Source organism: Triticum dicoccoides, chromosome 3A, assembly GCF_002162155.2.
Source record: "Triticum dicoccoides isolate Atlit2015 ecotype Zavitan chromosome 3A, WEW_v2.0, whole genome shotgun sequence".
Classification (NCBI taxonomy): domain Eukaryota; kingdom Viridiplantae; phylum Streptophyta; class Magnoliopsida; order Poales; family Poaceae; genus Triticum; species Triticum dicoccoides.
In genome coordinates, this window is record NC_041384.1 from 581,129,788 (window position 1) to 581,152,451 (window position 22,664).

At 43.7% G+C, this 22,664-nt stretch overlaps 1 long non-coding RNA gene across 1 annotated transcript; it reads right to left on the minus strand.

The window, feature by feature from the left end:
- Positions 1 to 20,758: 20,758 nt before the first annotated feature.
- On the minus strand, positions 20,759 to 22,658 carry LOC119269344. Its single transcript, XR_005133565.1, has 2 exons — positions 21,666 to 22,658; positions 20,759 to 21,229 (listed from the first exon to the last, which is right to left on the minus strand). It is a non-coding gene; the product is annotated as an uncharacterized LOC119269344 (long non-coding RNA).
- Between the last annotated feature and the right edge of the window lie 6 nt (positions 22,659 to 22,664).

Here is a 22,664-nt window from a genome sequence, read left to right on the forward strand (position 1 = left end):
GGCACCAAATAACAATTATTTAGGTCTAATACTAATCCCGAAGGTAGATGTAGAGGTAGCGTGCCGACCGCGATCACATCGACTTTGGAACCATTTCCCACGCGCATCGTCACCTCGTCCTTAGCCAATCTTCGCTTAATCTGTAGTCCCTGTTTCGAGTTGCAAATGTTAGCAACAGAACCAGTATCAAATACCCAGGTGCTACTGCGAGCATTAGTAAGGTACACATCAATAACATGTATATCACATATACCTTTGTTCACCTTGCCATCCTTCTTATCCGCCAAATACTTGGGGCAGTTCCACTTCCAGTGACCAGTCTGCTTGCAGTAGAAGCACTTAGTTTCAGGCTTAGGTCCAGGTTTGGGTTTTTTCTCTTGAGTAGCAACTTGCTTGCTGTTCTTTTTGAAGTTCCCCTTCTTCTTCCCTTTGCCCTTTTTCTTGAAACTAGTGGTCTTATTGACCATCAACACTTGATGCTCCTTCTTGATTTCTACCTCCGCAGCTTTCAGCATTGCGAAGAGCTCGGGAATAGTCTTATTCATCCCTTGCATATTATAGTTCATCACGAAGCTCTTGTAGCTTGGTGGCAGTGATTGGAGAATTCTATCAATGACGCAATCATATGGAAGATTAACTCCCAATTGAATCAAGTGATTATTATACCCGGACATTTTGAGTATATGCTCACTGACAGAACTGTTCTCCTCCATCTTGCAGCTATAGAACTCATTGGAGACTTCATATCTCTCAATCCGGGCATTTGCTTGAAATATTAACTTCAACTCCTGGAACATCTCATATGCTCCATGACGTTCAAAACATCGTTGAAGTCCCGATTCTAAGCCGTAAAGCATGGCACACTGAACTATCGAGTAGTCATCAGCTTTGCTCTGCCAGACGTTCATAACATCTGGTGTTGCTCCAGCAGCAGGCCTGTCACCCAACAGTGCTTCCAGGACGTAATTCTTCTGTGCAGCAATGAGGATAATCCTCAAGTTACGGACCCAGTCCGTGTAATTGCTACCATCATCTTTCAACTTTGCTTTCTCAAGGAACGCATTAAAATTCAACGGAACAACAGCACGGGCCATCTATCTACAATCAAACATAAACAAGCAAGATACTATCAGGTACTAAGTTCATGATAAATTTAGGTCCAATTAATCATATTACTAAAGAACTCCCACTTAGATAGACATCCCTCTAATCCTCTAAGTGATTACGTGATCCAAATCAACTAAACCATGTCCGATCATCACGTGAGATGGAGTAGTTTCATTGGTGAACATCGCTATGTTGATCATATCTACTATATGATTCACGCTCGACCTTTCGGTCTTCGTGTTCCGAGGCCATATCTGTATATGCTTGGCTCGTCAAGTATAACCTGAGTATTCTGCGTGTGCAACTGTTTTGCACCCGTTGTATTTGAACGTAGAGCCTATCACACCCGATCATCACGTGGTGTCTCAGCACGAAGAACTTTCACAACGGTGCATACTCAGGGAGAACACTTCTTGATAATTAGTGAGAGATCATCTTAAAATGCTACCGTCAATCAAAGCAAGATAAGATGCATAAAAGATAAACATCACATGCAATCAATATAAGTGATATGATATGGCCATCATCATCTTGTGCTTGTGATCTCCATCTTCGAAGCACCGTCGTGATCACCATCGTCACCGGCGCGACACCTTGATCACCATCGTAGCATCGTTGTCGTCTCGCCAATCTTATGCTTCCACGACTATCGCTACCGCTTAGTGATAAAGTAAAGCATTACAGCGCAATTGCATTGCATACAATAAAGCGACAACCATATGGCTCCTGCCAGTTGCCGATAACTTGGTTACAAAACATGATCATCTCATACAATAAAATTTAGCATCATGTCTTGACCATATCACATCACAACATGCCCTGCAGAAACAAGTTAGACGTCCTCTACTTTGTTGTTGCAAGTTTTACGTGGCTGCTACGGGCTTAAGCAAGAACCAATCTTACCTACGCATCAAAACCACAACGATAGTTTGTCAAGTTGGTGCTGTTTTAACCTTCGCAAGGACCGGGCGTAGCCACACTCGGTTCAACTAAAGTTGGAGAAACTGTCACCCGCTAGCCACCTTTGTGCAAAGCACGTCGGGAGAACCGGTCTCGCGTAAGCGTATGCGTAATGTCGGTCCGGGCCGCTTCGTCCAACAATACCGCCGAACCAAAGTATGACATGCTGGTAAGCAGTATGACTTATATCGCCCACAACTCACTTGTGTTCTACTCGTGCATATAACATCAACACATAAAACCTAGGCTCGGATGCCACTGTTGGGGAACGTAGTAATTTCAAAATTTTCCTACGCACACGCAAGATCATGGTGATGCATAGCAACGAGAGGGGAGAGTGTGATCTACGTACCCTTGTAGACCGACAGCGGAAGCATTAGGACAACGCGGTTGATGTAGTCGTATGTCTTCACGGCTCGACCGATCAAGCACCGAAACTACGGCACCTCCGAGTTTTAGCACACGTTTAGCTCGATGATGATCCACGGACTCCGATCCAGCAAAGTGTCGGGGTAGAGTTCCGTCAGCATGACGGCGTGGTGACGCTCTTGATGTACTACCGTCGCAGGGCTTCGCCTAAGCACCGCTACAATATTATCGAGGATTATGGTGGAAGGGGGCACCGCACACGGCTAAGAATATGATCACGTGGATCAACTCATGTGTCTAGGGGTGCCCCTGCCCCCGTATATAAAGGAGCAAGGGGAGGAGGCCGGCTGGCCCCTATTGGCGCGCCAGGAGGAGTCCTCCTCCTAGTAGGAGTAGGACTCCTACTAGGAGGGGGAAGGAAGTGGGGAGGGAGAAGGAAAGAGGGGCGCCGCCCCCCTCTCCTAGTCCAATTCGGACCAGGGGGAGGAGGCGCGCGGCCCACCCTGGCTGCCCCTCTCTCTCTCCACTAAGGCCCACATGGCCCATTACTTCTCCCGGTAGGGTTGCGGTAACCCTCCGGCTCTCCGGTTTTCTCCGAAATCACCCGGAACACTTCCGGTGTTCGAATATAGCCGTCTAATATATCAATCTTTATGTCTCGACCATTTCGAGACTCCTCGTTATGTTCGTGGTCACATCCGGGACTCCGAACTAACTTCGGTACATCAAAACTCATAAACTCATAAATATAACTGTCATCGAAACCTTAAGCGTGCGGACCCTACGGGTTCGAGAACAATGTAGACATGACCGAGACACGTCTCCGGTCAATAACCAATAGCAGAACCTGGATGCTCATATTGGCTCCTACATATTCTACGAAGATCTTTATCGGTCAGACCGCATAACAACATACATTGTTCCCTTTGTCATCGGTATTTTACTTGCCCGAGATTCGATCGTCGGTATCTCAATACCTAGTTCAATCTCGTTACCGGCAAGTCTCTTTACTCGTTTCGTAATACATCATCTCGCAACTAACTCATTAGTTGAAATGCTTGCAAGGCTTATGTGATGTGCATTACCGAGAGGGCCCAGAGATACCTCTCCGACAATCGGAGTGACAAATCCTAATCTCGAAATACGCCAACCCAACATGTACCTTTGGAGACACCTGTAGAGCTCCTTTATAATCACCCAGTTACGTTGTGACGTTTGGTAGCACACAAAGTGTTCCTCCGACAAACGGGAGTTGCATAATCTCATAGTCATAGGAACATGTATAAGTCATGAAGAAAGCAATAGCAACATACTAAATGATCGGGTGCTAAGCTAATGGAATGGGTCATGTCAATCACATCATTCTCCTAATAATGTGATCCCGTTAATCAAATGACAACCCATGTCTATGGTTAGGAAACATAACCATCTTTGATTAATGAGCTAGTCAAGTAGAGGCATACTAGTGACGTTTGGTTTGTCTATGTATTCACACAAGTATTATGTTTCCGGATAATACAATTCTAGCATGAATAATAAACATTTATCATGATATAAGGAAATAAAATAATAACATTATTATTGCCTCTAGGGCATATTTCCTTCAGTGTTCACAATGTTGAGATCATTCTTAAGTGTTGTCAAGAACCATTCCCATGTATAAGTAGACTCCACTTCCACCAATCCCATAGCAATAGGAAATATGCAGTCATTTGGGTCTATGCCCACTGCTGTCAGTAGCTGGCCTTTGTACCTGCTCTTCAAGTGGCAGCCATCCAGAAATATTATAGGCCTACATCCCTTTAGAAACCCTCTCTTGCAAGCATCATAGGACCAATATAGTGATGACAAATGGTCCTTTGGGAGTGCATCATCTTTCCCCTTCACCTTGGTTGTTCTGACAATAAATTTTCTCCCAGGATTGCACCTTCTTAGTTCTTGGCCATAATCCCATAGCTGCTGGTATTGCTCTGCTTCATCTCCATTCTCAAGGAATAGATCATCATCCATATCTTCCACATCATACTCACTCTCATAAAAATCTGAATCAGTTTCCTCTCCTTGCTCTGTTCTTGTTGTGCCATCTCCTTGCTCTATGTCCTCTCCATTCTGTCCTTGCTCTCCTTCCTCTCTATCATCTGCATGCTCTTCTTCCTCTCCTGCCTCTCCATTATCTTCTTCCTCCATTCCTTCAGCAGACCTTGGCAGTTTCCTTGGAGTAATTACCCTTGGCAGAGGGGGGCCATCAATGATCACATCATCGTATAATGTTCTGATCTTATTATCTTCATCCACTATCAATAGCAAAGTCTTTGCTTCTTTGCTTGCATTGACCATAGCAGCAATCACCTCTTCAGTATCCACACAAACAAGACCATCCACAATGTCTTTGCCTGGTAAGCACCAATACACTTGCAGATCTGGGAAACCATGTGAGTAATCCAACTTGTCCAAACAGTACTTCACCATTTCCAGTGACCATGTTTCTACATGGCAGTAATCAAAAGTTGCATATGTACTTCCAAGGTAGGATATGTTAACTCCTTGCCCTATGAATATGCCATTATGCTCAAACTCAACTGAGAACAGCAAGCTTTCTTCTCCTGAAGTAACTGAAAAAATGAACACTTTTCTTCAGACTTAACTCATGTGCACTGTGATAAATGAATATCATTTGAAAGTAAGGAACTGCATTAATCCTTTACACATAATGAAGTGCATTCATCCATTTACTACACTCAATCATTAACAAACAACATTTATTAACTGAAAATCAACATGTATATTTGTAACTGAACTTGTTAAGACTTAACTGAAATTGACAGAAACAGGGCAGACGTGAAACAACAAATTTATTGCATAATAGTTGTCTAACAGTTCAACATCTATACCTTAACTGATTCTACACAATTGGATCGGCAGCAATAATCCTAAATCGACCGCCAAAACATGAACCCTAAATCGACCGCCGAACCCTTGATCATGATCACCACCCCGCAAAACCAAAATTCAGCCCTCCTTCAACAATAATCCGTTGATCCCATCTACTCCACCAACAAAAACATCGATCTTTGCGGCCAAAACATGAAGAAAACAAATCCATCCGAAAGGGGACGTGCTCCATCAGAAAGGGGGCGTGCTCGCGATGAGAAATGACAGAGAGGGCTCATACCGTACTCCGGAGGGAACAGGCCAGGTTCCCGGAGGAGCGGCTCCATGCCGCGTCGATCAACGGTGACGACGCCAATGCCGCCGACGGAGAACTGCCGCGTCGGAGGCCTCCAGGCAGTGGCGTGGTCGAGACAGAAAGAGAGGGGTTAGGGAGGGTTTCTGGGCTGCGGGGGTGGGTTATACACGCGATAGATAGGGGGTTCCAAGAAAAAATGACATGCAACGACCGCGAGGACCGCACGACGCAGATACTTCACCACTCAGGGTTTTTTTTTTGCAAAATGTTCAAACGAGGGGCGCCTGCCTCCTTCCTACGTGGCAGCCGACGCATCGCGTTTCGGACTGTTTTGTATTAATCTGTTACCGCATCAGAGTTAATGTATGCCTTTTATGGGATTTTTTTTGTTTGTGTATGGATTCATTACCGTCGCGAAAGTTTATGTACTCCAGGTGTAATTAACTCTTATTAGAAGACCAAAGCCCAGCGCGACCAAGCTGAGGCGCATTCCCAGAGCTGATGTAAAGAAAGAAAGAAAGAAAGAATGCTTTTCTTAACCCAAAGCGGAGATGGACGTCTGCGCAGCAGGGCCGTGTGAACGAGGACGATGCAGCACCCTCCACCCCTTCTTTTCTCCCCGGACAAGACCTGGATTTGTTTTGTCATCGTAATCACGATGACGACCGTGTTGACTGCAGTGGGTAGGAAGAACAACACACCCACCCAGTGACCCAGACCGTGGTGCACTACATTCTACGTACATACCGGCCGGTTGTTGGACAAAACAAAGTTTATCTATAGGTACATCGGCTGTCCTTCTTAATAGTGTCTCAGGGCCAGACGTTGAATGTAGAAGAGGGTATGGCAGGGTGACCTCTCTCTCTCCGTTGTTGTTTGTTGTGGCTACTGGTTTTCTTCAGACCATCTTAAGTGATGCAATGCAAAAGGAAGCTCATACAACCACCTGTGATATGTTATTCTTGCCATGATTTCCCAGTCCTCCGGTGTGTATCCAGTAGGCATGCAGATGACACTCTTACTGAGAAACAGGCTACGGTAATATAGAAGACAAAATGAAAGATGCAGTTCCAAGACCAAACCCAGCATGGCCAAACTGAGCTGATATAAGAAAGAAGGAATCGATAATCCACTCTTGAGCCCGTGCTCATCTGCACGCATGCCAAAGAAAAAATCAAAACAAATACTACAAAAATTATAATTTTTTTCTTTTGCATGGTAGATAATTTGATACGTGAGGTTCGCTTTCAGTTTTCAAATCATTTGGACATCTAAGCAGCTCTCGGCAAAAAAGACAAATTCGGGGTCTGTAAAAAAGTTTACCGTTCATGCACTGTTTTGACCCGATTTGTCTTTTTTGCTGAGAGATATTGAGATGTCCAAATGGTCTGAAAATTGGGACGGACCTGACGCGACAAATTTTCTACCATGCAAATTTTTTTGGAAATTTTTTATTTTTTTAATTTGTTGTGATTTTCTTTATCGGGTGCGGATGAGCCTAGGCACCGAGACACTGCACTTGGAAGGAATGCTTTTCTTGACAATATTATGCAATGCTTTTTTTAACCCAAAGTGGGATGGACTTTTGCGCGAGCTCGTGTGAGGGAGACGAGGACGACGCGGCACCCTCTGCCCTTTCCTTTCTCCAGAGAAGGGACCTGGCCGGGTTTGTATTGTCAGCATAATGACGACCGTGTTGAACGCGCGTGGCTAGGAAAGAAGAAGATCCTGTTGAATACGTATACATGCATACATACCGGACAGTTGTTGGATGGTTTGCATCATGTGCATCCAGCATGAGCATCAAACAAAGCAGAACGCGTCCTGGTTTAAGCTCTCTGAATACATGGGAGGATTGGTTGAATGATTATTTTTCCATTCGAAAACACCCACATGCGTCATCGTCGCGATGACGCATGCGTGCACGATACTCCCTTCGTTTCTAAATATAAGTCTTTTTTTATAAAAATTCTAATATGAACTATTCCATCCGTTCTTAAATGTAAGTTTTTTTAGATATTCCATTACAAACGTGCGTTGCAACGGGAATACAATCGTCCCTTGATTGATACCTTTTTTTTGCCTTACCAGGGATCCATCCTAGCCCCGCAATGAAGCCTGACTGTTCCCGCAAAAAAAAATGAAGCCTGACTGTCACCACGATGATAGGGCATGACAGTCTGTCTCGAGAAGGTCCTCGAAATCGGATAGACCTAATGCGACCATGACACATCTGCCCGACATCCTTGCCAAGGCCCAGATGACGGGCATCCTCCCTTGTTGTGTTAGTCGAGGCCGGCGGCCAGCCAATGGCACCGTCATTGCGTGTGCGTTGCTATAAAAAAAATGTGTCTAAAGTTTTTATCTTGCGGACTATATCTAAAGGGGAGATTCAAAAGAGAACGATGTGGCTCACGTACCCAGGTCATTGTATCTGAAGTTTCTATTTATTCGGGATGGCGCAGGAACACATTCACTAACGAAAGTATAATCTAATTAGTAGCAAGGCACAGTTTGCGTTTTTCTCCAAGTAGCATAGAAACACATCCCATAACCATAATATAATACAGGACGGAGGGAGTATGTTGTAATCAATAGCAAGCAATTAGTTTGGTTACTATCAATTCTCTATGTTGTTCTTACCTTATACAACATGACCTTTTTTCAGAAAATGATACTTGGGAAATCTCATAAAGCTTCTAGATTGCAGCCATTGAACCGATCAACCAAAGGGCTTATGTAAGTTATTACTGTAAAATAAGTCTCAGTCCTAAGAAGAATTCACTTTGAACACATTTCTCTGAGATGGATAGAACAATCCTTGACAACCTATGCCAGTAAGGAAAAATTACTGTATTGAAAAGACCACTCATGCTCCTTCCTCTCACATTAACTTCAGACCTCTAACAATCACCGATCTTTGACTAATCATTCTGAAGTAATACAGCTTTAACTTAAAACATGAAGAGCAATGGTGTTGTCGCTGCTGAACATGACATCTCCCGCTGTTTTGTGTTTTTCCAGTCTACTTGTGCCCACTTCTTCCTCTAAATAAAAATTTGTCAGTGTGGCTCTCTGTATGTCTAATAAAATGCAGCCAATAACTACACGTGTCGGTAATTAATCATGATGTTACCTAAAAAAAGTAGTTAGTCCATTAAATCTCCATCGTGTGTGTCAAATTGCTGAACATGACGCCTGTCCATCTGTACCTACAAAATAGCTAGAACATCGGTCAGTGAAATTTAAGGAAGATGGTGACGAGCTTCCTAGACTTGAGCTGCTGGGAGATCCCACAGCTAGAGCTCAACGACTCCAGCAAGTCACTATTCCGGAATGTGATTGCGTTCGAGCGGACGTACACGTACCTGAATACTATCTTTTATGACTCTGAATCTTCACAGGAGAGGATTAATGACATACAAACAATTTACCTTAATTCTTGAAGACAATGTTAATCGGATTCTCATATTGAGGAACCATCTTCAGGTACAATTTTCTTCACAATCTGCTTGATACACCTATATTGATAAAGTGTGACCATCAGCTACATTCACCTCAACATAACTGAGAAGAGAAATATTTTTATGACGGAGAAGAAAATAATGATTGATAGAAACCTATCCAACCATGAATAGCTCAGATTAGCTATTTATAATTTATATATACTACAGTCAAAAATCATAATTTGATCAAAACATAACTTCATCCAAGATTATGTCGCAATGGATTGCTATAAGTCCACCAACGAATTTCGGATTTAGGACCAAACTTTCTGCCAGAAGTCAGCCACAATACTGTGCACCAATTTATGCCAACAATGTGTGTGTGTGTGTGTGTGTACAACATTGATAGGTTAATCTTAAGAAATAATCTACTGCTAGGTGTATGTAGTTTATACCCAGAAAGCTATGAAACCTACAGGACACAGCAAATGCTGGAGAAAATGAAGAGCGATGAAATTCTAACAATTTGCAAACATCCGCAATAGGTCCTTAGTCAACATGAACTTAGTAATTCTACAATTACAAAAATGCAGGATAGTCTGCTGCAGCCAGAATAGTAAAAGGAACTTGGATTATTCATGTAATGAATCTTCTGGAAATTGGCTGCAAGAGACACAATCACCAAACAACAGTTTAACAAGAATTATTTCTGTGCAAGTCTAAAGATATATTTAATGGCTCTTACACAGTTAACTTGGTCTTCTAGAAATTGGCTGCAAGAGACACAATCACCAAACAACAATTTAACAAGAATTACTTCTGTGCAAGTCTAAAAATATATTTAATGGCTCTTACACAGTTAACTTGGTTGCACAGATAATTACATAGTAGACTATATATGTTGAAGAAACCATGAGCATCGAGATGGCATATAAATTCTTATGTTATGGCATCGCTGGTCATCAGTGCTCATTAGGCTCTATACTTATCAAGTCAATGCACAGGAAGAAAAATCAAAAGCATAGCCATGTATTCGCACCATATTTCTAGACCAGATGAAAAGAGGAAAGCATGCTTGTTACCTACATGAAATCTGATTTTGGCGGCACAGATGTGCATAGAGTGGTGGCCAATGTTGCTACAGCCGGGGATCAGGGAACTCACCCACCTCTGACTCTCGCATGGCAGCATGGGAAATTACCCTTTTCTTTCAACTAATCTCATCTGAAAACTTCCATGGTTCCATGAACCTCCTCATCTCCCTGCTTGAGGCCTTCTCCTCTCAGATCTAGACGAAACGCCAAGCAGAACAGACGGCCACCAGAGGAAACATAGTATCACACGGATAAACAGGTCCATGTGGAGCTTGATCTAGAGCTTGACAGCGGTAGGGAATTGGAGTCCGGCAGGCAGCCTTGGTACGGTGATCTGCTCAACCAGGACGACACCGTCCGGCCGCACGGGCACACCTCCGTCCAGCCTTGGTAACTGTCCAACGTAGCGCACTGCTGCTCACCGAAGAGATGAGCCTAGAACCACCATGAACCTCCTCGTGTCCCCATTTGCCTCTTCACCAGTCCAGGGGCTACTGTTGGAAATATGCCCTAGAGGCAATAATAAAAGTATTATTATTATATTTTCTTGTTCATGATAATTGTCTTTTATTCATGCTATAACTGTATTATCCGGAAATCGTAATACACGTGTGAATACATAGACCATAATATGTCCCTAGTGAGCCTCTAGTTGACTAGCTCGTTGTGATCAACAGATAGTCATGGTTTCCTGACTATGGACATTGGATGTCGTTGATAACGGGATCACATCATTAGGAGAATGATGTGATGGACAAGACCCAATCCTAAGCCTAGCACAAAGATCGTGTAGTTCGTTTGCTAGAGCTTTGCCAATGTCAAGTATCTCTTCCTTTGACCATGAGATTGTGTAACACCTGGATACCGTAGGAGTGCTTTGGGTGTATCAAACGTCACAACATAACTGGGTGACTATAAAGGTGCACTACAGGTATCTCCGAAAGTATCTATTGTTTTATGCGGATCGAGACTGGGATTTGTCACTCCGTGTAAACGGAGAGGTATCTCTGGGCCCACTCGGTAGGACATCATCATATGCGCAATGTGACCAAGGAGTTGATCACGGGATGATGTGTTACGGAACGAGTAAAGAGACTTGCCGGTAACGAGATTGAACAAGGTATTGGTATACCGACGATCGAATCTCGGGCAAGTAAAATACCGCTAGACAAAGGGAATTGAATACGGGATCGATTGAGTCCTTGACATCGTGGTTCATCCGATGAGATCATCGTGGAACATGTGGGAGCCATCATGGGTATCCAGATCCCGCTGTTGGTTATTGACCGAAGAACGTCTCGGTCATGTCTGCATGTCTCCCGAACCCGTAGGGTCTACACACTTAAGGTTCGATGACGCTAGGGTTATAAAGGAAGCTTGTATGTGGTTACCGAATGTTGTTCGGAGTCCCGGATGAGATCCCGGACGTCACGAGGAGTTCCGGAATGGTCCGGAGGTAAAGATTTATATATAGGAAGTCCTGTTTCGGCCATCGGGACAAGTTTCGGGGTCATCGGTATTGTACCGGGACCACCGGAAGGGTCCCGGGGGCCCACCGGGTGGGGCCACCTGCCCCGGGGGGCCACATGGACTGTAGGGGGTGCGCCTTGGCCTACATGGGCCAAGGGCACCAGCCCCAAGAGGCCCATGCGCCTGGGGAAACCCTAAAGGAAGAGTCCCAGCAGGGGAAGGCACCTCCTAGGTGCCTTGGGGGGGAGGACTCCTCCCCTGGCCGCCGCCCCCTTGGAGATTGGATCTCCTAGGGGCTGGCGCACCCCCCCTTGGGATCCCTATATATAATGGGGTAGGAGGGCCTCCCAAACACCCCTTATGCCTTTGGTGCAGCCCCTCCCTCTCTCCCAAGTTCTTCTCCTCTCCCGTGGTGCTTGGCGAAGCCCTGCAGGATTGCCACGCTCCTCCACCACCACCACGCCGTTGTGCTGCTGTTGGATGGAGTCTTCCTCAACCTCTCCCTCTCTCCTTGCTGGATCAAGGCGTGGGAGACGTCACCGGGCTGTACGTGTGTTGAACGCGGAGGTGCCGTCCATTCGGCACTTGATCATCGGTGATCTGAATCACGACGAGTACGACTCCATCAACCCCGTTCACTTGAACGCTTCCGCTTAGCGATCTACAAGGGTATGTAGATGCACTCTCCTTTCTACTCGTTGCTGGTCTCTCCATAGATAGATCTTGGTGATACGCGTAGGAAAATTTTGAATTTCTGCTACGTTCCCCAACAGTGGCATCATGAGCCAGGTTTATTGCGTAGATTCTTTGCACGAGTAGAACACAAAGTAGTTGTGGGCGTTGATGTTGTTCAATATGCTTACCGTTACTAGTCCAATCTTGTTTCGACGGTATTGTGGGATGAAGCGGCCCGGACCGACCTTACACGTACTCTTACGTGAGACAGGTTCCACCGATTGACATGCACTTGGTGCATAAGGTGGCTAGCGGGTGCCAGTCTCTCCCACTTTAGTCGGAACGGATTCGATGAAAAGGGTCCTTATGAAGGGTAAATAGCAATTGGCATATCACGTTGTGGTCTTGCGTAGGTAAGAAACGTTCTTGCTAGAAACCCATAACAGCCACGTAAAACATGCAACAACAATTAGAGGACGTCTAACTTGTTTTTGCAGAGTATGCTATGTGATGTGATATGGCCAAAGGATGTGATGAATGATATATGTGATGTATGAGATTGATCATGTTCTTGTAATAGGATTCACGACTTGCATGTCGATGAGTATGACAACCGGCAGGAGCCATAGGAGTTGTCTTTATTTTTTGTATGACCTGCGTGTCATTGAAGAACGCCATGTAAACTACTTTACTTTATTGCTAAACGCGTTAGTCATAGAAGTAGAAGTAGTCGTTGGCGTGACAACTTCATGAAGACACGATGATGGAGATCATGATGATGGAGATCATGGTGTCATGCCGGTGACAAGATGATCATGGAGCCCCGAAGATGAAGATCCAAGGAGCTATATGATATTGGCCATATCATGTCACTACTCTATTTGATTGCATGTGATGTTTATCATGTTTATGCATCTTGTTTACTTAGGACGACGGTAGTAAATAAGATGATCCCTTACAAAATTTCAAGAAGTGTTCTCCCCTAACTGTGCACCGTTGCTACAGTTCGTCGCTTCTAAGCACCACGTGATGATCGGGTGTGATGGATTCTTACGTTCACATACAACGGGTGTAAGACAGTTTTACACAGCGAAAACACTTAGGGTTAACTTGACGAGCCTAGCATGTGCAGACATGACCTCGGAACACGGAGACCGAAAGGTCGAGCATGAGTCGTATGGTAGATACGATCAACATGAAGATGTTCACCGACGTTAACTAGTCCGTCTCACGTGATGATCGGACACGGGCTAGTTGACTCGGATCATGTAATCACTTAGATGACCAGAGGGATGTCTATCTGAGTGGGAGTTCATAAGATGAACTTAATTATCCTGAACATAGTCAAAAGACCTTTTGCAAATTATGTCGTAGCTCGCGCTTTAGTTCTACTGTTTTAGATATGTTCCTAGAGAAAATATAGTTGAAAGTTGACAGTAGCGATTATGCGGACAGTAGAAAGCTTATGTCCTTAATGCACCGCTCAGTGTGCTGAACCCCAAACGTCGTTTGTGGATGTTTCGAACATCGAACATACACGTTTTGATAACTACGTGATAGTCCAGTTAAATGGTTTAAGTAGAGGCACCAAAGACGTTTTCGAAACATCGCGGAACATATGAGATGTTTCGAGGGCTGAAATTGGGATTTCAGGCTCGTGCCCACGTCAAGAGGTATAAGACCTCCGACAATTTTCTTAGCCTGCAAACTAAGGAGAGAAGCTCAATTGTTGAGCTTGTGCTCAGATTGTCTGAGTGCAACAATCACTTGAATCGAGTGGGAGTTGATCTTCCAAATGAGATAGTGATGTTTCTCCAAAGTCATTGCCACCAAGCTGCTAGAGCTTCGTGATGAACTATAATATATCAAGGACATATATGATGACCCTTGAGATATTCGCGATGTTTGACTCCGCGAAAGTAGAAATCAAAAGGGAGCATCAATCGTTGATGGTTAGTAAAACCACTAGTTTCAAGAAGGGCAAGGACAAGAAGGGATACTTCATGAAACGGCAAATCAGCTGCTGCTCTAATGAAGAAACCCGAGGTTAAACCCAAACCCGAGACTAAGTGCTTCTGTAATAAGGGGAACAACCACTGGAGCAAGATTACCCTAGATACTTGGTAGATGAGAAGGCTGGCAAGGTCGATAGAAGTATATTGGATATACATTATGTTAATGTGTACTTTACTAGTACTCCTAGTAGCACCAGGGTATTAGATACCGGTTCGGTTGCTAAGTGTTAGTAACTCGAAATAAAAGCTACGGAATAAAACGGAGACTGGCTAAAGGTGAGCTGACGATATGTGTTGGAAGTGTTTCCAAGTTTGATGTGATCAAACATCGCACGCTCCCTCTACCATCAAGATTAGTATTAAACCTGAATGGTTTATTGAATCTCGATCGTAGTGATACACATTTTCATGCCAAAAGATATAAGATAGTAATGATAGTACCACTTACTTGTGGCACTGCCATGTAAGTCATAATGGTGTAAAACGCATGAAGAAGCTCCATGTTGATGGATCTTTGGACTCACTCATTTTTGAAAAGTTTGAGACATGCGAACCATGTATATTGGTATATATGCATGAAGAAACTCCATGCAGATGGATCGTTTGGACTCACTTGATTATGAATCACTTGAGATATGCAAATCATACCACATAGGCAAGATGACTGAAAAGCCTCGGTTTCAGTAAGATGGAACAAGATAGCAACTTGTTGGAAGTAACACATTTTGATGTGTCCAATCCAATGAGTGCTGAGGCATGCAGTGAATATCGTTATGATCTCACTTCACAGATGATTCGAGTAGATGTTGAGAATATTTACTTGATGAAACACAAGTCTGAATTATTGAATGGTTCAAGTAATTTCAGAGTGAAGTAGAAGATCATTGTGACAAGAGGATATAATGTCTATGATATGATCATAGAGATAAATACCTGAGTTACGAGTTTTGGCACACAATTAAGACATTGTGGAAATTGTTTCGCAATTAATACCGCCTGGAACACCATAGTGTGATGGTGTGTCCGAACATCATAGTTGCACCCTATTGGATATGGTGCGTACCATGATGTCTCTTATCGAATTACCACTATCGTTCATGGGTTAGGCATTAGAGACAACCACATTCACTTTAAATAGGGCACCACGTATTTCCGTTGAGATGACACCGTATGAATTATGGTTTAGAGAAACCTAAGTTGTCGTTTCTTAAAGGTTGGGGCTGCGACGCTTATGAGAAAAAGTTTCAGGTTGATAAGCTCGAACCCAAAGCGGATAAAATGCATCTTCATAGGAAACCCAAAACAGTTGGGTATACCTACTAATTCAGATCCGAAAGCAATATGGATTGTTTCTTGAATCGGGTCCTTTCTCGAGGAAAAGTTTCTCTCGAAAGAATTGAGTGGGAGGATGGTGGAGACTTGATGAGGTTATTGAACCGTCTCTTCAACTAGTGTATGACAGGGCACAGGGAGTTGTTCCTGTGGCACCTACACCAATTGAAGTGGAAGCTTATGATATTGATCATGAAACTTCGGATCATGTCACTACCAAACCTCGTAGGACGACAAGGACACGTACTACTTCGGAGTGGTAAGGTGATCCTGTCTTGAAGGTCATGTTGCTAGACAACAATGAACCTACGAGCTATGGAGAAGCGATGGTGGGCCCGAATTCCGACAAATGGTTAGAAGCCATGAAATCCGAGATAGTATCCATATATCAGAACAAAGCATGGACTTTGATGGACTTGCCCGATGATCGGCAAGCCATTAAGATAAATGGATCTTTAAGAAGAAGACGGACGTGGATGGTAATGTCACCGTCTATGAAGCTCGACTTGTGGCGAAGAGTTTTTTCACAAGTTCAAGGAGTTGACTACGATGAGATTTTCTCATCCGTAGCGATGCTTAAAAGTCCGTCGGAATCATGTTAGCATAAACTGCATTTATGAAATCTGGCAGATGGATGTCAAAATGAGTTTCCTTACCAACTTTCGTAAGGAAAGGTTGTATGTGATACAATCAGAAAGGTTTTGTCGATCCTAAGGATGCTAAAAGGTATGCTAGCTCCAGCAATCCTTCTAAGGACTGGAGTGAGCATCTCGGAGTTGGAATGTATGCTTTGATGATGATCAAAGATTTTGGGTTTGTACAAAGTTTATGAGAAACTTGTATTTCCAAAGAAGTGAGTGGGAGCACTATAGAATTTCTGATGAGTATATGTTGTTGACATATTGTTGATCAGAAATGACGTAGAATTTCTAGAAAGCATATAGGGTTATTTGAAAGGTGTTTTTCAATAGAAAGCCTGGATTAAGCTACTTGAACATTGAGTGTCAAGATCTATAAGGATAGATCAAAATGCTTAATGGTACTTTCAAATGAGCACATACCTTGACATGATCTTGAAGGTGTTCAAGATGAACCAGTCAAAGAAGGAGTTCTTGCCTGAGTTGTAAGGTACGAAGTTAAGACTTAAAGCTCGACCACGGCAGAATAGAGAGAAAGGACGAAGGTCGTCCCCTATGCTTAAGACGTAGGCTCTTCAGTATGCTATGCTGTGTACCGCACCTGAAGTGTGCCTTGCCATGAGTCAGTCAAGGGGTACAAGAGTGATCCAGGAATGGCTCACAGGACAGCGGTCAAAGTTATCCTTAGTAACTAGTGGACTAAGGAATTTTCTCGATTATGGAGGTGGTAAAAGAGTTCGTCGTAAAGGTTACGACGATGCAAGCTTGACACCTATCCGGATAGCTCTGAGTAGAGAGACCGGATACATATAATGGAGCAACAATTTTGAATAGCTCCAAGTAGAATAGTTGTTTGGAATAGCTCCAAATAGAGCGTGGTAACTGCACCTAGGAGATGACATAGAGATTTGTAAAGCACACACGGATCTGAAAGGTTCAGACCCGTTGACTAAAACCTCTCTCACAAGAATTATTTCTGTGCAAGTCTAAAGATATATTTAATGGCTCTTACACAGTTAACTTGGTCTTCTAGAAATTGGCTGCAAGAGACACAATCACCAAACAACAGTTTAACAAGAATTACTTCTGTGCAAGTCTAAAAATATATTTAATGGCTCTTACACAGTTAACTTGGTTGCACAGATAATTACATAGTAGACTATATATGTTGAAGAAACCATGAGCATCGAGATGGCATATAAATTCTTATGTTATGGCATCGCTGGTCATCAGTGCTCATTAGGCTCTATACTTATCAAGTCAATGCACAGGAAGAAAAATCAAAAGCATAGCCATGTATTCGCACCATATTTCTAGACCAGATGAAAAGAGGAAAGCATGCTTGTTACCTACATGAAATCTGATTTTGGCGGCACAGATGTGCATAGAGTGGTGGCCAATGTTGCTACAGCCGGGGATCAGGGAACTCACCCACCTCTGACTCTCGCATGGCAGCATGGGAAATTACCCTTTTCTTTCAACTAATCTCATCTGAAAACTTCCATGGTTCCATGAACCTCCTCATCTCCCTGCTTGAGGCCTTCTCCTCTCAGATCCAGACGAAACGCCAAGCAGAACAGACGGCCACCAGAGGAAACATAGTATCGCACGGATAAACAGGTCCATGTGGAGCTTGATCTAGAGCTTGACAGCGGTAGGGAATTGGAGTCCGGCAGGCAGCCTTGGTACGGTGATCTGCTCAACCAGGACGACACCGTCCGGCCGCACGGGCACACCTCCGTCCAGCCTTGGTAACTGTCCAACGTAGCGCACTGCTGCTCACCGAAGAGATGAGCCTAGAACCACCATGAACCTCCTCGTGTCCCCATTTGCCTCTTCACCAGTCCAGGGGCTACCTCCTCCAATGCTCAAGATTTAGTTTATTAAGTACCAAAATCAAAAGATTGATCCTGCACGGATGAAGGCTTCAGAAGACCAACATGGTAGCGAGCATATTAGAACTGAATATAAAATTACAGCATGCACATGTTGCATTGATATGCATAATTAGAATTTTACAGGGCCAGAAAAATGACACTGTAGTTCACTGATGCGGTTAGAGGTTTGTGCATCCAACCATCCAAGTATAAATGTAGATCCTACCTCTAATATCAGTTTCACTCAGTCAGGAAAGTGTGCTGAATGTTATTCTTACCTCTCTAAATGAACAAGAAGTCCTTCTGTTCCTTGAAAGAGATCATCAATGGATGAGATAGATAAGCATATAAGGACTCATGATTGCTCTTGCCTAAATGAGGCATAATATTAGAAAAATATATAACACCTCATTTGGCATCAGAGATTTATAAAGTACTTGATCAAGTAAGATCATAGAAAGCAACAGTTGAGCATGTACCTTGTCACGGATCTTCATACTCATAGGTGGAATGTGTGATATGAAGATTGTATGGTAGTTCCTGGTTGTTGATATATAATCTGCACTCCGATCAAGCATTGGAATGAACAGTTTTGAGCATAATCAAAGCACGTCATACAACTGTATGCCATTAGAACTCAGTTCCAAATTCATACAACTGAAAAGAAGATAGATACTACTTTATATATCGTTTTTGTCAAGCCAATATTGCCATGGTCATGAAGCACTGGATTCTAGATAAGTGTAAATTTAGAGAGTGAGGCGATGCCGCCGTCTGCCTTCCGGAGCTCCCTGCCTTCGATCTCGTGCACGCCTCCCAGGACCGCGTTGGTATCGACCTCGCACCTCAATCTGGATGTCCTCCTCCATCTCGAGCACCTCTTCCCTGTGGATCCGGTTGTGGCCAATGTACAGACTAATTCCCAAACAAAACATTCATTAAGTAAGCATTGTCTCTTTTTCATCTATAGTTCAATTTTCAACCCGATAGGGTTTTGGAGCCCCCAAACCGAGCAGGCATACAGAATGAAGGAAATAAGCAAGTGAAGGAAGCAGACCTTGCCGTGCGGGTGGGCGGGGAGCCGCGTAAGGTGCCCCACGGCGCCAGCAGCAAGCACGGCCCACGCGCCATCCTCTATGCCGCAAGCAAAGCTCCCCGCCGCGGCCACCACATGGACGAGCGCGGCCGGTGACGCGCCGGGCTTGGCTAGCACCGCGACGACCACCGGCACGGCGCCAGGCCCGCGTCCTCCCCCTCCCCGCGTCCTCCTCCTCCTCCCGGTCTGCCTCGGCCCGCGTCCTCCTCCTCCCCTTCCCCGCGTCCTCCTCCTCCCCTTCCCCGCGTCCTCCTCCTCCTCTCGGTCCGCCTAGGCCCGCGTCCTCCTCCTCCTCTTGGTCCGCCGACGCCGCCGGGGCCCCCGGCCGCCAACCTGGCCGCGAGCTCCTCCGGATCGACCGCCGCGTGGGGTGGGGCTCCTGGCGGCTGGGATCGGGAGGCGAGGGAGAGAGAGGAGAGCCCGTTCTCGCGTGGGTTTCTGATTTTTTTTAACTTAAAAAGGACCATGGGTTGAATACCGTAAACTGTAGGGATTTATTTGCAAAATGGCTGAACAAAACGTTTTCTCACTTAAGAAAGGACTGCGGGTTGAATACTAAAAAAAATCAGGGACTTTTCTGCGAGACTGCCGCGACGTACGACCAGAAGCAATCGGTGGTTTATTAGTAGGTATATATATATTCACTTATTTTACTTTGTATGTAGTTCATAGTGGAATCTCTAAAAATACTTATATTTAGGAACAGAGGAAGTACATATAAAGCAAAATGACTGAATGTACACTTTAAAATACATCTATATTCATCTGTATGTAGTCCATATCCAAATCTCTGAAAAGACTTATATTTAGGAAAGGAGGGAGTAGAGCGCATCTGGCTGGCAGGTTGTTGTATGATAATGACCGCTTCTCCTTGCCTCGAGTGGCTTCCGGTGCCCCGGTGAACCTCGTAAGGGCTTATTTTTCCCTTATACTTCCTTCGTTCCTAAATATTTGTTATTTTAAAGATTTCAAATGGACTATTACATACGAATGTATATAAACATATTTTAAATGTAGATTCGCTCATTTTGCATTGTATGTCGTAGTCATCTGTTGAAATCTCAAAAAAAGACAAATATTGAGAAACGAAGGGAGTATTTCGTTTGGGTGGTCTTGGACAACATCGTTCGATGGAGTGATCGGCGACGGTTTGTTTTTTTGGGCTTTTTCTGCGTACGACCATCTTTGGCTTCCTTGGAAAGCTAGTTTTGTAAGGCCTCTCGATTCTGTCTAGCTAGATCTGGGATGACTGCCTAACCAGTTTCGTCGCCTTTTTCTATAGGTCGGTCGTTTGATCTTTTTAAAAGAAAAGGCTTGAACTGACCTTGATTTTGTATTAACTAGTACAAATGCCCATGCGTTGCACCGGGCAAAAAAAAGGCACAGTCTGCTTCATGTGCCATATTGTGCATCATTTTTATGTCCAATTTAAATAAACATCGATAATTAGGTTAATTTTGGTAATTTTCTTATTTTTTAATAGAAGTTAACATTTTCATAAAAATTGGAACACTATTTGGGCTTGTCCCAAACAAACACTTGCAGCATTAGTTTACAGAGAACATCTGGAGCATTAGTTTCAGAAGACTAACCTCAACATATACACACGCTCTTCCTATGCCATCACTCTAGAGAAATAGTACAATCAGAAGGGATAAACCATGCTGTTAGCTGTTATAGTTGTACGTACAGGTCATTGTACTCTAGAAGCTAAATAGCAGAGGCAATGCTCCATCGACAAAATTTCAGTGTCACAGTCTCACAGATGATCATTGATGTGTTCTTGCACATCCGGCTGCAGTGAGATCTGGGACCATCTTTTCTGGTCCTGCCATTTCAGTTTCTCGTGTTGGTGATCCATTGAAATCCCCCTGGGCACCGGCTTTGACCTCGACCTGCTTATCTGGGATGCCAAGATCATTTTCTGCAAACCCTTATCTCTGGAGGACTTCATTGCAGCTGGCTGGAATAGTCGGAAGCAAAGGAATGTAAGGAACGGCCACATGAAAGAACTCATGTGAACATATCAGACATGATTGCTTGATATAACATTCTTCTGAGTACACCCTCCGTTCCTAAATATAAGTCATAGAAGATTTCAATATGGACTACATACGGTGGAAATGGGTGAATCTCACTCTAAAATCCGCCTATATACATCCTTATCTAGTTCACATTGGAATCTTTAAAAAAAGACTTATATTTAGAAACGGAGGGAGTAGTTCTTATCAACATGCTGAACCCAAAAAAATGTCACAAAAAAGAAAAAAAGAAAGATCATCTGTAGCATTAGTTTCAAACTTTTCTATTGCTTGGCTCGCAGCAACTAATGTGCAATGTCATGAGCATAACCAAATTAATGAACGGGAGCATTATCAGTAAGGAGAAAAGTGAAGTACCAGGCTCCAATCAGCCTCCTGGAATGAGGTCAGGAACTATCCAACTACAGATAAAGATCCATACAGTGCGACATCCATAGACCACCAAGAAGTAGTCATCCGCCAATCTAGCGGCAGTGACATCCTCCTCCGAGACACTCTGGGCAAGCGGCCTCCGTTTAGCTGCTTGTTTTACTCATGTTTCCATTGTCCATTGAAATTGCTCTCCTGTTCTGCGGCCATTGATGACCAATTCGTATTTTCAACTCTTGTTACTTTTTTTGTAACTGAAGGCATGCAACTAAATTGCCTCACTATCACACAAAAGCATTATTATCACACAAAAGTATTATGAGTAAAATTGCAAATACACTTTCAAGGTCAAGAGCGCGGCGCCCAACACCACAGAGAAGGTTAACAGAGAAAGCATCATTGTACTGTTAATGAAGGGGGAAAGGCATCAACGAGACCACCTATAGAAGGATTAATGGACTACTCTGTTTTTCATGATTGCAGAAGCTTAAATACTTGAGCTATCTAGAAAAAACACTAAAACTACTTACGAATCCAGTGCACCTCTACCAAGATAAATCACACTGTAGGTGTTGGCATCTATGATCATTCCCCTATTCATATTCTGCAACTCTGGTCACACATACTCCCTTCGTCCGAAATTACTTGTCTCCAAAATAAATAACAATGGGTGTATCTAGAACTAAAAAATGTCTAGATACATTCATTTCCATTACAAGTAATTTCGGACGGAGGGAGTATAAGATAAGCTTTTTGTTCACATACTAACGGAATTGCTTCTATGAATCTACTTCAAGCACAACAGACTTGAATCAACTTTTAGAATTGAATTAACGCACACATAATTAAGAGCTGCCTATGGTAAGGTGTCATCTCTGTTCTTAAGGTCCAATTAACAGCACACCGGTGAACAAGTTAAGCAGCATGTATAACAAATTATGTAATTTGCACGCGTTCGTAGCAATATCATGTAAATGCAGGGTCTCT